This window comes from Pinus tabuliformis, chromosome 5_2, assembly GCF_031772625.1.
Source record: "Pinus tabuliformis cultivar Carrire ecotype Pingquan chromosome 5_2, CPIR1, whole genome shotgun sequence".
Classification (NCBI taxonomy): domain Eukaryota; kingdom Viridiplantae; phylum Streptophyta; class Pinopsida; order Pinales; family Pinaceae; genus Pinus; species Pinus tabuliformis.
This window is the reverse complement of record NC_142306.1, coordinates 683102058-683117671: the sequence shown is the minus strand read 5'-3', so window position 1 is coordinate 683117671 and position 15614 is coordinate 683102058. Positions and strand designations below refer to the sequence as shown.

Genomic DNA, 15614 nt, shown 5'->3' with positions numbered 1-15614 from the left:
AAACATTCGGTGGTTTTTGACCCAGAGGGTGTTTTCCACCTAAAATTATTGTGTCTATTGTGTTCTTTTATTTACTGTTAATACTAGATAAACATTAATAATAATAGTCAAGGTACATCCTTCAAAAGGTGTGGCATGTGACAAATATGTGAATGAAATAGGGGATGAGAAGGGGCATCCATGGATCACATGTTGGGATACAAGGTAGCTAATAAGAGGGAAGCCCACACTTGGGTTTATGTAGGAAGGAGCAATTGTGGTACATGAGGTACCTCAACCTTGATTTTCCACCCTTATTTATATGCCTATTTCCTTTTTATGATTTTATTTGATTAACTGCTCGGGGTTCAAGGGGTAAGAGCATGATTTATAAGATATAGCAGTCTATATCCCCCTTTTAAGGTGGGACAGTTCATTGCCTACCAAGGGTTTGGACAATCATGGGTTCATATATGATGAAGGAGGCTCATAGAAATTGTAGGAACCAGGGTGATGGCCATGACGATGGGGTAGAGCTCATGTATTCACTTTTTCCCACGTGCTAAATGTGTTTGTCATGGCCATCTTTTCCATTTTGTGGTATATTTTCCTGTTGAATGTGGTCATATATGCTTTTATCTTTCTTTTTAGTTGCATCAACCTCCAGGCTTCATTCCAAGCCATGACCTAAGGTGTGGGTAAGGGGAAGGGGCATGTTAACCCTATGTGGACCCAATGGGGGAATGTGGACCTAGGTGGGAGAAATGATGAATGGGGTAATAATGAATGGAAACAGGGTAATATAAGCGGATAATTGAACAGGGGCATGTAACCAAAATTGGGGTTTCCCATTAAATACCATACCTAGATGCAAATGGTTAGTGAAAGAGACCCCACAAGACTAGAATCCAAGGTTAATACCTAAAAGGGGTCTAGGGGACAAGAGCACAAACCTAGCTCATTATTTCCACCGAATCCCCCCATTAATCCATGTCGAGAAGTGTCCATTATAAGCAAATTATAATACTCAATTTCCATATGACAAGGCATACCTTTAGGTTTGGGAGGCCCACTTTCAAACATACGATCATGGCAGATGGGCGAGGGACCACATGGTTGGCTCAGGTGGCGAAGAAGTGGCATAATGAGCTAGTTGGTGGCTACAAGGGGCTATTGGCTACCGGTTGAGGACCATCTTGGAGAAAAACAATTCTCCTAGGGATATTACCCACAAAATGGTGGTTAATAGGCCTAAACATAATGGATCCACACAAAAAGAAGCATTTAGTAGTAAATTGGACTGATATTGTCAAAAGTCACTCTAATCATGAAGGTTTTGTATATTTCATTGCCTCTTTCATGTCAGTTATTTATTCCATTATAAATAGTTTTGTTCCACCATGCCTTTTTCCACAAGCTCAATCTTTCTTACAACTTAGCAAGGATGTCAAAGTAGGAGATTGGTTTCAGTTTGAAGATTATGTTGAGATCAAATTATATGGAGCAGAGGTTTCCCCTTATAGGCTTCCCTCTTTTGTACCAATAAGACCCTTTGCTTTGGAATTCATTAGAAAAAGTCTAAATGTAGACCAAGTTCATATTGCACCAACAAAAAAGGGACATTTATTCAAGTTGCCCAAAACTGTGGGACCTTTTATTGTTAATAATAGACAGGCCACGAGGAAGTGGAGAAAATACTTCAAAACAAGCAATTACAACAAGGGGATAAATGGCCTTATGATTCTCGCCATTTTATTTCCAAAAGAAGGGTAGAGAATTCTTATGCTCCATATACACATGAATTTAGACCAGAAATTGAGAAGCTAGCTAATGGTGGTAAGTTTGAAGCTGAAAGGGGAATGGAGATTGAGATTCCCCATCCTATTGATAAAGGCTTGAAAAGAGGAATTGAAGAGATAATTGATCTAGATGATGAAATGAGTCACTACTCTAAGAAGCTAAGATTGCATGAAAAGGAGAAGGAGTCTGAACCTCTAGTTGGAAGTTCCTCTACTGCATCTAGTTTTCGATTGCAATTGGGAGAAGTGACATGCACACCTTCTTCCCTCGTTCCTGAAGAATCTTCACAAAGTTTTGTTTCAGTTTTAAAGGAGTTGTATGGCCAAATTGAAGAAAGAACAAGAAAATTAAAGAAAATGTTGTTTCCCAACTTGAAGCTTAATCAATTTTAGAGTATCATACCAGATTGGTATCAACCATGGATTTAGAAAGAAATCAACTGAAATTTTCTTTTTCTCACTCCTCTGCTTTAACTGTTTCTTCATCAACAGGTTTCAAAACTATAAATCTAATTGTGGATGCAAGGGAGATTCCATTGCTTGATAAAATCAACTTGCATAGGCAAACTGGAGAATTGATTTATAGTGATTTGAGTAAAGAATCCTTAGCAGTGAATACAACAGAAGCCTTATTAGGGAAAGTTATAAATCAGTTAAAATTAGAAAAGGCAAACTCCACAACTTTGTTTACTTAGAATGAAGAGTTGAAGAAATTAACTATCAAAATTGGTGCCAATCCAGAAGATAGGTTTTTTGTACAAAAACTCTTACAAGGGGCAGAGTCAGAAATCCAAGTGCTTAGAAAGAAGTTGAAGTTGCCTATTGTAGAACATGTCATGGCCCCAGAGGTAGCCCAAGTGGAGAAGGAAAAGGAGATTTTAACCAGAGAGCTACTGGAAAGAAACAATGAAGTGGATTCCTTGAAAGAAATGAATACTAGCTTACATCAGAAGCCAGATACTCATGTCTGCACCATTCTAGTACAGCCTGATTTAGAGGATCCAATTGATAAATTAACCAAGGTTATGACTGAATTAAAAATTTGAGAAGACGAAATGAAGAAAATGCAAAAGAACCTGGATGACACAAAATAACTCTTAAAGATTAAATAAAGACAACTGACTGTGGCAAAGGAAACTACATCAAAATATCAAAAGGATTATCAGAAAACATGTAATGAAATCAAGGAGTTAAGAGAAAAAGTAAAGGGAAATATGTCACTCATACAGGCCAGAGAGATAATCTGGAATGATATCATTCAGTAAGCAAAAGCTATCTGGGACTATATGTTGATAATACTAGAGGATAAGATGATTGTCAGGGATGTGGGAAGCATAATTGCTTCTCATAAAGAGGAAAACCAACAACATGCTCAACTAGCAAAGAGGATGATCGATTTTCTTGATTCCAAATCATCTTAGGAATTAAGAACTATGCAAGTGCCCCTGATTAGGTTGTGTACGAGGATCTCGACGCAATCAACAGATTTAATGGTGAAGGCCTCGAAAGTTCAACCCACCACCTTCCACATGCATGGCAAGGTTGGCAGGGTCACGTCGGGTAGCTGGAGAAGTAATATGCATGAGGGTGGCGGCAGGAGGTGTATTCATCTCCATTATCGTTGTGAGGTGTTGAAGGACTGCCTGTGGGTAGATACTTGGAGTCTGCAAGGAGATCGAAGCAACGATGGGCAGACGGACCAAGGATGCACTCAACCAGCCACTATGAGGGTGAATTGGTATGTAGTCTGCCCCATCTCCATGTTCGCAATGCTAGAAGTTTACGGGATTTATGGTATGGACCGGCAGGGCATCATTTAGTAGGGATCTGTGAGTTCAAGTCCTGTACTGTCTAGTTTTGCATCGAGTCAGGGGGTCTGCATTGGAAATTGGCCTGGAGGCACCACCATTTCCCTACTATTTGGCATATGGTTGTCCTGCTGGGGGATCTTCCTAACCTTGAAAGCTAAGTTACCAAAAAACGGATACGGGAACGGATACAGGTACAGGGTTTGAAACAGATACGGAAAATTTTCAAAAAATCTGGATACGATACGGCAGGAAACGACACTTAATATATATATATATATATATATATATATATATATATATATATATATATATTAAAAATAAAAAATTCATATTACCATTCATATTTCAGAATCTAGATTATCATCTATGATCTATCATGATTCATCATCATCAATTCAACATATGCCATAAACATTCAACATTGCCATCATCATTAACGATTATTATAACATTCATGATTCAAGTTTCAAGTTTCAACATATCATCAAGTTTTTGTTTCAAATTTCAAACATCAAGTTATCAACATGACAAGTTACACGAACACCATCATCACCAAAATTAATAATGCATACAAATTACTACATAGTACAAAGTAAAAAATGAACTATGACTTGCAGTCTACTATCATTACTCATAATTCATATGGTTGTTCAAAAGTTTAAAAGTTAAAACACCATCATAAATTACATTTACATATCATCAAATATGTCTTCATTCAGGCCACTATAATGATCCACTTCCACATCCTCTCTAGAAGTGGCACTGGGAACATTGCTGCCATGTCCACTTGAAGATCCACCTATTGGTGACTTCGAATCAAACAAATTCATATGAGACATGGCATTCAATGTCATATCCAAGTCAGGCAACTCTGGTTCCACGTCCCATAATTTGGTGGGCCCAAATTTGTATTCATCTCTCCTGTGTGATAGAAGGCGAAGGTTTGAATGAACATACACTAGTTCCTCAGCCTTCTTAAAGCCTAATCTGTTTCGCCTCACTGAATGGATGAAGCCGTATGTACTCCAGTTCCTTTCTGCTGAAGAAGAACTAGCAACCTGTGACAAGATCTTGATGGCCAATTTTTGGATATGTGGAAGTGCCCCACCATAGAAGTTCCACCACTCAATTGGACTTAATTTGCTCTTGTCCCGCATACACTCAATATCACAACCCCAACCCTCTGATCCCACAAAATGAGAAAACTGTGCACAAATCCGAAGCCCAATTTCAGGATCTACAAAAAGCTTTCTAAAAGCATTTTTAAATCCTTCTGCAACTTCTGAGTCTTTGTTTGGTGCGCTTCTTTCTGGATCACGTAGCAACTCTGCAGCATAATATTTTGGATTCACTTCATAGGCTAAAAGGTGCAATGGGGTGGTCATCTTGTTCCACCTTTTGGTCAATATATCTTTTACTTCTCTATAAAATATTTCATCTAGGTCATTCTCCTTGGCATTTATAACCAACCTTATCTTCTCTATCATGGAATCAATGCCCTCATACACCTCTCCCAGATTAGGCATATCTGTGTCAAACATACGGAGCAAATCCACAATTGGCTTAGTAAATGCCGAGAGGTACTCTACCCTATCCCACCATTCATCGTCAACAACCAACCATTTCATTGCTTGTGCTCTATCAGATTGGGATTGCTTCCATTGATTCCAAAGAGAACTGCATACCATTGATTGTAATGCATCTTTCACTTGCATGAGCCTTGTTAAGACTATGATGTGAGAAGCAAATCGAGTCTCGGCAACCTGCAGGTGTCAAATTGCCAATGTTTCAAATTTAAATCAATTTGAAAATTCATAATTTGATTGAATAACCTATTATGATTCATGAATCATGACATTTCAAAATCCAATTTAGATATTTGAATTTAGAGTCAGAAATTAGAATTTACGAAAGATTTAATGAACTTTAAACGCTAAAGTATAGGTACCTTAAGGAGCTCCAACTTAGCAAATTCCCTGTAGATGCCTTGAGACATGTGGTGGTTTGTGATAAAGGCTTGAATTTCTTTTGCCTCTTCAAAAATAACTCGAATCCACTCAATTTGCTTCCCCAACTTGCTCAACATGAGGTTCAATGAATGTACAGCACAAGGGGTCCAAAAAATGTGTTGACATTTTCCTTCAATAATTAGGCTTGCTGCTCTACACACCGTTGCATTGTCAGTTATTACATGGACAACATTTTCAAGCCCCACCAATTCAATTGCCTCAATCAAGATGTTAGCAATGAATTGAGAATCTTTCATCTGCCCCTCACAATCCACTGCCTTCAAAAAAATTGCCCCATGTGGGCTCTGAGCAATCACATTGATCAAAGGCCTATTTCTTTGATCTTTCCATCCATCAGAAATGATGGACACCCCTGAAATGAGCCATGAATCATGAATGGGGGCTAATTTAGCCTCCAAATCTAACTTTTGAGCACTCAACAATGTGGTGCATATCTTCTCATATCCAGGGCTCTTGTACCCTCTTGGGGCTTCATTCAAACTTTTTACCATCTTTGCCCAGTAAGGAGATCGCACAAGGTTAAAGGGAAGGCCATTTGCATAAATGCATTGGGCTACAGCTGCATATACTATCTCTCGAGCATCATTATTAAAACTCTTCTCAAGCGGTCCCAAATTTGACCGCTTTGAACCAACAATTCCATGAGAATGAAGTGGAGGCTTTGATGAAGATGGTCCCAACCTTGTTGGGTGTTTAAAATGGGAGACAGGATTTGCTTCATTTGCTTTAGCATCTGCCTCGTCTTGTTCTCTCTGATATTTTGCAAGTTTTACCTTGTTTAAACCATTTCCATCTGTCCCATTCTCTTTAGGTGGGCCACTACATATTCGAACCCCATTGTTTCTTAACGCAAGAAAATGTGCTTTAACCCATGTGTATGACCCCTTAAACTCCTTTTTACACTCACTGCAAACCCATGCCAATGATCCACCTCCTTGGATCTTCCCAACAGTAGTTACATATTTCCAAAGTGGTGACTTTGGATCAACTTTATGGGTTGATTCAATTTCATGTGCCACTTCCTCTGCCTCATGAATGGCTGAACTTGAAGTTGCCATGAATGATGATGATGTAAATGAAACTGAAAAAAGAAAATTGACAAATATCAGATATGTATTTAAAAAAAATTATTTGGTCATTTCTGGATGTTAATAAAATTATCTCATCATTTATTTATATGCCTTTCTCTTTACTCTGTTCCATCATTATTAGTTATTATTCCAATAACTACAAAAATGAGTGAAATCTGTGATAAACAGTTTGCAATTTCTAAGTCTTGAATGCAGTGATTCTGATTTTTTATGCCATTCTAACAACTGAAAAGTTATAAATCGTGATGACTCTAGAGGCAATGCAACAGTCATAGTCACTTTCCCTAGGAGGAACTAGCAGACAAAGATTCTGATCTCAATCATGTTAAAAAAGAAGAAAGGCACTGGATCAAGGTTCCATGATAGTTGCATCAAACAGTGACGATAACTGAGTCATGATAACAGGGCAGAACTTTCCCATGACAATCGGTTTTGGAATGGATTCAAACAAATCAAACAGGCACCTAAGTTGACTAACATTTAAAGCATGCAAACAATCAGAATGAAGCTGATGCTTGTCCTGGACATTTGAATTCCAATGCTGGTTCATACTTTGTTATATTGTGACACATTCTTCAATTGACCCTGATCAGATAGCTATTCAATAAAGGGTGGTTAAATTTGCTTTGACTAACTGTGATTTGTTCTGCATGAAAGTTTGAAACAGATTTAAAAATTAAACTTCAACAAGTGCTTAGAATAGTATTCTTTTTTGAAAACATAAAATGTAAGACCCTTGTACTTTTCTAATACAAAGTTTGCAAGTTTAGAACCTATGCCTAACCAACTTGCCCATCCTTTTCACTGGGTTTATATCTTAATTCTTTGTTTCCATGTGGGTTTCTAGCCTTTTCATTCATGGTTAAAGACATTGCTTAATAACATGTTTTAACTTTTACTGCCATTGCTGATAACATTGCCTTCGTATTTTGTAGTTTCCTGAACCTGCTTGATTTGATTTGGCGTCTCATCTGGAGACTAGTAGATATGGAGAGAGGTATGGTACTATGGAACGTTTAACAAAACAGAATTGAACCAAATTCAACCTCCAATAAGTCTGAAAGGGGTTTAGGTCGGAAGAAGCTTCTAGAAGCAGCTCAGCATTTGGTGCCACCTGATGAAAAGAGATGCCAGCCAGTGCATTGTGTACTTTTAACTTTCAGACCAAAGTCCATGGCAAAGTGAAAACTCCGACACCACAGCTAGTGTGCTAACATAAATAAATAGATTATCCATGCAAAACCAAACACTGTTCCAAGGCCAAAGTTCAAAGTTCACTGTTCAAACCAAACACTAAATAGAGAAAGCCTAACTGACTTACTAAAGAGCTAAAACCAAGGCCCAAACAAATCACTAGCACATGTGGGGCACAAAAGAGAGTTAGTCCTAAGTCATGACTAGTGTGCACAGGAGAACCCATATTACCTCCATGGCCATAAGCCGCTACCATCTGAAATCATCAGGATTATTGCAGGGTCAGCATGGCCAAACCATTGTGCAGAAAAATTGCCGACATCTTCAAGTCCCAGCCAGAAATGCACTACCAAATGTGCAATCCTATAACTCAAATTGATGGCCAGGTTTCTAGAATAAGTCCAAAGGGACTCTAGCACTCCAGGTTTAACTCCAAAATTTTCCCTTCCCTTAATCTTCTCTATCTCCGCTAGAAAAAGTTCATATGCACTGTTTAGGGTTTCTGAATAACAGGATTTTCTTAGAGTAGCATTGGAGGGCTGGTGCACTTCATTACTGGTGATGTAATGAAGGAAGCAACTGATTGCATGTATGTTAGGATGGCAACAGATCCCATTTTAACTTTTTGTATTTGTTGTTAACGCACCCAGTTAACTATAGAGCTAATTGTAGCCATTTCTCTATGGCAATAATACCATTATTTATGCAATTGTTCTGGCTTCCTGCTAGGGCTCTGAACAACTAACATAAAAAACTAAAGTTTAACAAAATGATAACGCAACGGTAAATACCAGGAGTCCAGGACCAACGATGTCGGCAGCGGACGTCGTTCAAGTTTCAACGGTTCAGGAATTAGAAGTTAGAACGCTACAATGTGCAGCTATGTCTCTCCGACGTCCGCAGTGATGGCACTGGAGTCTAGACAATGGAGAGTCGACAGTGAACCTCTGTCAGCAAGCAGTGAACCTCTCAGCGGCAGCAGTGAACCCCTTAGCACTCTTGTCGTTTAGGTTAGGGTAAAATGAAATTGTAAACCGTGGCCTGTAAAGTTAAAACTTAACAAGTTAAAAGTTAAATTCATAGAATCTGAAGTGAATCGTGATGTTCCCGGTGGGCAAGGTATGAGCTACCAAAAACGTTTTGAAATTTTGCAAAAACGTATCACGATTTGCTGAAATGTATTTTTTTTTAAAAACGGGAGGGTTTTTTCAGCAAAACGCCTGAAAAACGGCTAGGAAAAAAACAGTAAGTTTCTGAATCAAAAAAAAGCACCCAAAACGTTTTTCTCGCACTTTTTTTCCGTTTCTATTGTGCATACGTATCCAAAACGGAAAACGGCGTTTTGGGTGTTCAGGCAGCCATTTTCGGCAACTTAGCTTGAAAGCTCGGAGGGTAGGCAGGGTGAGGTAATTGCATGCATGAGACCCGTTGGACTTTTGGTTGAATGGCCTTGGGTAGAGGTTGATGCCAGGGGGAACGGGCGAGCTCCCGTAAGCATAAAGATGAACTGGCTCGGTAAAACGATGGCCTCGGCTGTGCAACTGAGCGAGGTTGACCCGACAAAGAATTGGGTAGTTAGAACAAAACCTCTACACGATAGGTGTTGGAAGTCTGAGGGAAATGGGGCTGAGGGAGAGTAGGGTAATTAGGTGCAGGGGGACATAGTAGTGGCGACAACCTCTTGTCAGCATGGGGAGGTTAATCCCTCAAGTCGCACTCATGCGAGGAGCAATGTATGGGGCCAGGCGCCTGGAAATTGCAATCCTGAGTCTGAATTGGCTTGTGTCGTTTTTGGAAATTGTATTAAAATTTGTAATGAACCTCGAATGGATGGTGAGAAGTTCTTTCAGGTTTTATGTATGTTGGGTGATCTTTGTATAGGTAATCCATTCGGAACGAGTCTAGGGCATTCTGAAATTTGGTGGCTCACTCCTCCGAAGGGCATCCACCGCCATAGAACACATTGCAGGAGGTGGGACAAGATGGTTCATGCAGCACCAAGCTCTTGCAACCCAGCCTCGCGAAGCCGAGGCAAAGGTTGGAAAAACAAGGGTAAGCAAGAGGAAGGGGAACCTAGCAATCTGGGGGGCAAGCCGAGAGGTCGCAAACTAACGGTGAATATTATCAATGAAGCAGTGAAAGCCTATCATGAAGGCATAGATGAGGAAATCCGACAGTTGATAGAGAAGTGGGAGGCCGACCTAAATCGGCAGGTAGGTTCTATGGAGATCGAAGCCGATGACTGGCGGGTCTTAGTGCCAGATCCCGGCCACACCTGCAGACGAGTGACCCAATTCAAGCACGCTATTTTCCTCTATTGGTCGATGAAGGGAATCCTGGGCAAGGCCCTGGAACAAATGGCTCTGAATATGGTTTCTGCAGTGCAGACATTCCCAGATTACAAAAAGGAATTTCAGAAACTCATGTTTTAGATGCAGAAGCAAGATGGGTGCCTCCAGCGAATCGAAAATCATTTTCCATGCATATTGCCAGCAGATGAACTCTCGGGGTCGAATGCAAAAGACCCAGCTCCAGTTGATTCTGCCTCGGTAGAAGAAGCAGATTAGTGAAACAATGTCTCTTGTTTAATAGTTTTTTATGCGGATAACATTTACTTTTAATTGTAATTACAGTTATGTTAGTTGGCAGGTAGATAGAGGGATAGATATGGACATACAGTCATATGTAGCTTGGATAGAAATACTCAAAATGTTTCATTTTTGGATGGATTACCGTGTTGTTAGGTGGCCAACAGACTTGGTTTCCCGCAGGGCAAGTTGAGGCCACCTAACAAATCTCAAAACTAGTTGTAACTTGCTAATTAAAATTAATAGAAAAATGAGGACCTACCAAGCTTAACAAAAAATAAATAACTATGCAAGTGGAAGACGAAATAGATTTGGTGCTAGAAATTAATAAGATGGTGCAGAAAAAATTGTACATGAAAACAACAGAAGCTAAGCTTGGTGATATTAAAGAATCTATTCTAAAATTTAACACAAATTTTGTTAAGAGGATGAGGGCAGGATTGCCCTCCTGCTAGGACCAACAAGGAAATTTGCTTCCATGGGAGACTTATGAGACTTTGTTGGTGGAAGATAAAAGAAAGATTGACTCTTCTCATGAGAAGACAACAGTTCTCAAAGGTCAACCATTGTTAATTACCTTCACAAGGACTTTCAGCTGTTGTGCTTGATTAAAAATATTTTTACAGAAAAGTTATCTTATAACCGAATCAACAATTTTAGAATGTCTCATACAAGGTTTATTAAGTGTCCAAGTTCAGATCTCATAGTATGGAGATAATGCAGAGCATGGATGTCTCCAACAACAATAGCAACAAAATGTGGACCTTCTACAAGCGAGCCTGCACAAGAATCACAATTCATCCCATGAAAAATAGCCACCTGACTTTATTTTATGAAATATTGAAAATATTTTATTTTCTAATGGTTACACAACTTTGTTGTCAATTTTATAAAATCCAAGTCCTTAAAAGGATTGAGTAGAGATAATGTAGTTTTAAAAGTAGTTTGGTAGTTTTGTGACAGTTAATAGTTTTATAACTATCACCATTGTAATGTAACCACAAAAGAAAGTTGAAAGAACCATTTGGGGTTCCGAATTTTGACTTCAAAAGGAATAATTTTATGTGTAATGTTTCTATCATTTCTTGGAGAATGAATAAAGCTTTTGGTGATTCCAATCAGTTTTTTGAATCTGATATGTGTTCTTGTTCTTTGTAAGTCATTTATTGTCTTTCTACTATGGAAAAGAGTAATGAAGCTGCTGGTTGTTTTTATAATACTGATTTATTGAAATTACAGTACTTGTAATTTTAAACTAAATAACCTTAATATGCGCTCGTCTTTTCTATAAGTTCATTTCTCAATATTTCACATTTTCTACTAAGGTTTGAGGCAAAATATTTTGTAGTAAGTAGCCTTTTTTTTGGACTTTCTATCATTTCTTTCTACCACTCTTCCATAGCTTCGAATCATTTTCATTGTCAGTGAGGCCATCTTGAAAAGTGTTTTACCCAGGACAATTTCTTTAACTATACTCGTGGAACATTATTTTGAAATGTCATAATGGGAAAACAAATAAAATATATCATATTTCAATATAGATGTCCTAGGCACTGACCTCTACTCAGCGAGGGGTTGTCTCTAGGGTTACAACACCAGGTAAGGAGTGGAAAGCCCTTGTGGCAGATGCAACTAAGAAGGTTCTTTGAAAAGGTAGGGAAGACACCACTCAGACCAGGAAGGTACGAGGCACTTTAAATAATGTAATTATGATGCTTTATCATCATTGCGACGTCTAATTAAGTTTTTCAGTATTTTCAATATAGGCTCCTAGATACGTCCAAAGCTATGACGGCTAGAATATATAAACATGTTCAACAACATTTTAGCCCAGGTGGTTACTCAAAACTAGCCACAAAAATTGTAAGTATATAAAAAAAATTGCATCCAAATTATATATTCTTAACAATTTTAATTTAATCTCACAGAAGAAGAAAAAATCATGTTCTCATGCAAAATTGCATGGGTCACAATTCAAAGGGGCTCCCACAGAGGAATACATCAAGCTTGCTTTCAAGAATGGCTATCAAGTCGTGATTGAACAGATGACAAGCTTGGGGTGTACACAGCCTTTCGACAACCAACTTGACACTGAGGTAAATAAAAGCAACGAAGATCATTTATAAATGATTACTTGTACAATCTATTATGATTATTATTATTGGCCATAAAGTAATGTACTTGATTGTATAAAGTGGGCAAGCAATGTAGATACAACACATGAGTCTAGTGAGAGTGGAGTGCCTCTTGAAATTGATGTTCAACTCGGTATTAGAGGTATTTCATGTGTTATAAAAAAGTGTAGTAGGGATTACAAATAAAAACATTTAAATGAAAATGGTGTATTAATTTTAACATTTTTTGTTTCTACTCTATAGCATGTACAGGATGAGAACAAACAAGACGAGGAACATATGGCCATGTCCGAAAGTACTATGCGTCCCTCCACTACCAAAGTAGGTAATGAACACTCTACTAATATTTTTATTAATAAAACACTTGTAATAATATTAAATATGAATATAAATTTAACATTTATTTATTATTGTAGTTGATGCTTTACCCCCCTTGGAGCAGCATAGACGTATGACTAGGTCATGAGCAAGGTATACAAAGCTTATAACATCTGAAGGGAAAGATGATGTCCTTGCGAAATACCTAAAAAATAGAAAGAGACCGAAAAATAAATTATTGCACTTGCTTATTTAGAGCTCAGTTTTTTGAGTACCACATTTTCTATTGACAAGTTGAATGCCTCATGGCATGTGCACGTGTAACTTTTTATTATCTTAATAAAAAATTGTGATTTTTCCATTGGAAAAAATTAGAACGACCTTGTTTCATGTTATGTAAACATATTTTTTGTGATAAAATTTATTGAGATTAAATATTTTGTGGATGTACGAATAAATGAATGAATTTTGGTATTTGTTTCTTTATGTATCTTAATGTCTTACTTTCAACTATTTCAACTATTTGATCTTGTAATCATCAACTATTTACACAAAGGTGTCCCATAATTTTGGTATTTGTTTCTTTATGTATCTTAATGTCTTACTTTCAACTATTTCAACTATTTGATCTTGTAATCATCAACTATTTACACAAAGGTATCCCATAAATTACCCCTTCTAGATCAGATCTTAGTCTAATTGTGTCGTCCTTCAAAACTGATGCATGGGAGTGGTGCCTCCTTTAGGAGGATCAAAATTCTATAAAGTGAGGTTTAATGGCCATTGTTTTGTAGAATTTGTTTGATAGTAATCATCAACGCTTTATCTCTATCTCTTCTTTACTACTTGCCTTGCCATCTATATTATATGCAAGATAGGTTATTGCAATTTATTTATTTCACTAATTCGAAGAATGTTTATGAAAGGAAAAAAAAATGTTTTCTTTATTTCACTACTTCCAAGAATGTTTACGAAATTAAAATAAAATATTTTCTTTCGATGAAGATATATTTCAGAATTATTGGTAAGGTTTGAAAAGAAGGTAGGAGTTTATTTATTTAAATAATTGAAATAATTTAATGTAGTATTGTTTATTTGTTTAGATAGTTGAAAAATCTCTTCTTCTATTGAAATATGTAGCCTGGGGGACATGACGACAATGATCCTGATTGGTTTGATGATGATGACTTGTTCATTTCTCCCGACCCAATTGTAGCAGTTAATAATCTTTTGGTTAGAACAAACAAAGAACTTGTTCGTTTGATTCGCATTAGAAATAAAAGACTTGAGATTAAAGATAGGATCGACATGTTCAACCAACATCTTCAGAGATATCAAGTAACAACAATATTTTAAAGTTATTTTTTTATGTCATAAGTTCAATTATGAATGTCTTTTTTTTCTTTCTTTTAACTTTTACATTATCTAATCGTAAAAAATAAAAAATAAAAAAAAAATTCTTATATATGATTTTTTGGCATAGTTCACACAACGACATACAGACACCACAAACCAACTTTCAATGGTAGAGAGTGTCATACATGAGGATCCTGTACCAGAAGATGAGCACAAGGAATCCATTCCAACAACATTGACTAGTGCATGAGGTAAAGAAAACTCTAATGCTCTTTTTATTAATAAAATACTTGTAATAATAATAATAATAATAAAATATCAATTTAACATATCTTTCGTGTTACAGTGGATGATCCACCACTCTTGTGGTAGCTTCGACGACTTCATGAGTACATGACTAGGCCATCAAAAATAAAGAAAAAGAATAAGAAATGATTGTACTACTTCTATCATTAGATACATTACGTACCATATTATGAAAACATATTTTTGATGATAAAATTTATTGAGATGAAGTACTTTGTGTTTATGATTAATGAATGAATGAATGTCATATGTTAACGAATAATTGCTTTGTGTTTCTTTATGTACACGAACTTGTTTTATATTGTCTGGATATCTTCGGCAAAATCACATAATCAATCTTTTGTCGACGCGTTTCGAACCAACCAGTGTGGTTCATCGTCAGGACAAGTTGAAGAACTGATCAGGCTAAGCTTGATTAAATAGAGTGTGCAGAGACTCCAACGGCTATATTGCAACGGCTAATTTTGACCTGAGGATCAAGGTCAAACCCTTGATTTTTATTAATAGAAGCATTAATTATTATTAGTTAATTGAGTAATAAATATAATGGTCATTATATCATCATATTTATTAAATAACCTATATTTAATATTATCCCCAAATTATTTAAATTAAATCGTATTAAATTACTATTATTCCTAGAATTAAGTTACAATCGGTAAGTGTGTATTAATTTAATAATAACTGTTTAAACCCAAGGGGTCCAAAGGTAAACAAGAATTATTGGTCATTAATAAATAAGGTAAATTAAATATAAATAAGGTAAATTAAATATAAAGGTCATTAATAAATTAAATTTTTTCAAATAACCTAAATTTATTATTATTTAGATATAGTATTAAATTACAAATATTCTTATAAAGTAGTTACAATAGGTAACTGTGTAATACTTATTAAAATTCAGGGTCCAAAGGTGAACTAGATCTCCTCTAAATTTAAAACATTTTCATTAATTATGATAAGTTCATACACTAATTATGTTTATTAAATATTCTATATTTACTTAA

General features: G+C 36.7%; 1 long non-coding RNA gene across 2 annotated transcripts in view; it reads left to right on the top strand.

Annotated features, from left to right (window-relative positions):
• Positions 1 to 13252, top strand: part of LOC149160950 (uncharacterized) — a 41257-nt gene extending 28005 nt beyond the window's left edge. Inside the window, exons 2-3 of one of the 2 annotated variants that reach the window (XR_016261580.1) lie at positions 12871 to 12948; positions 13044 to 13252. This is a non-coding gene — a long non-coding RNA (uncharacterized LOC149160950). Of the gene's footprint in view, positions 1 to 12870; positions 12953 to 13043 lie in introns of both variants that reach the window. The other variant, XR_016261579.1, reaches the window with a different exon arrangement.
• Positions 13253 to 15614: the final 2362 nt, after the last annotated feature.